At 62.7% G+C, this 850-nt stretch overlaps 1 pseudogene; it reads left to right on the top strand.

Annotated features, from left to right (window-relative positions):
* The first annotated feature begins 535 nt into the window (after positions 1-535).
* LOC102239136 overlaps positions 536-850 on the top strand; it is a 1,756-nt pseudogene continuing 1,441 nt past the window's right edge.

Below are 850 nucleotides of genomic sequence, written 5' to 3'. Positions count from 1 at the left end.
GGTTTCCTTGAAGGGGTCAGATTTGCTGGAGACGGTTGTTTTTATTTCAGGAGCTCCCTGGCTGCGCGGGCCTTGGCCATCGCTCATGGCATTTGCTTATTCATTTCACAAGAGCACATTACCTTGGAGCAGGGCACTGAGCGTCTGAAGGTCCGTGTTCTTCCTTGGGAGGATGTGTTGTGGCTGGTCTACTGGAAACAATGTTTCCAAGGAGCAAGCAGCTTCCCTCTTGGAAGGAACAGCGAGCACAGAGGCTGTCATGTGGCTGCAGGGACGCGGCTCTGGCCTGGAACTCTGAGTGCAGCCCCGAAATCGCGCGAGACCCTGGATGGCAGAGGTCTTTTCAGCCTCATCGGCTCCCATAGCTGCCGCCCCAGGAACCGGAAGTCGCCCTTCACACCTTGGCTGACCCCAGCTGGCGTCCAGCTGTTAGGCCTCCCTTCTTGTGCGCTGACCTGCTGCGACCCTTGGCTGGCCCGCTCCCTTCTCCAGGCTTCTAGAACTTTCCCAGCACAGCCGGGCCACAGTGAGCATCATGTCTGCCTATGGGCGCGGAGCAGAGGGCTCCGGGGACCAGGCAGGGAGGGAGGCCCGGGTGCGGACATCCGGGGACCTGCGTGGGAGGTCCCAGGCCCAGAGGCGCTGCAGAGTGAGCAGGCACAGAGGCGGCAGCGGGGATGCCATCGCGCCCCTCCTGGCCAGAACAGACCCCGAAAATGACAGCGTGGTCCCGGGGATCCAGGGAGCCAGAGCAGAAGCCACAGGCGAGTACTCGGACCGCGAGCCCAGAGAGGAAGGGGCGGTGGAGGAGGAAGCAGAGGAAGCGGAGCGGGGAGAGGAGGCGGCCCAG

The sequence above is a fragment of the Myotis brandtii genome, unplaced genomic scaffold (assembly GCF_000412655.1).
Source record: "Myotis brandtii unplaced genomic scaffold, ASM41265v1 scaffold548, whole genome shotgun sequence".
Classification (NCBI taxonomy): Eukaryota; Metazoa; Chordata; class Mammalia; order Chiroptera; family Vespertilionidae; genus Myotis; species Myotis brandtii.
This window is presented reverse-complemented; position numbering and strand designations above follow the sequence as displayed.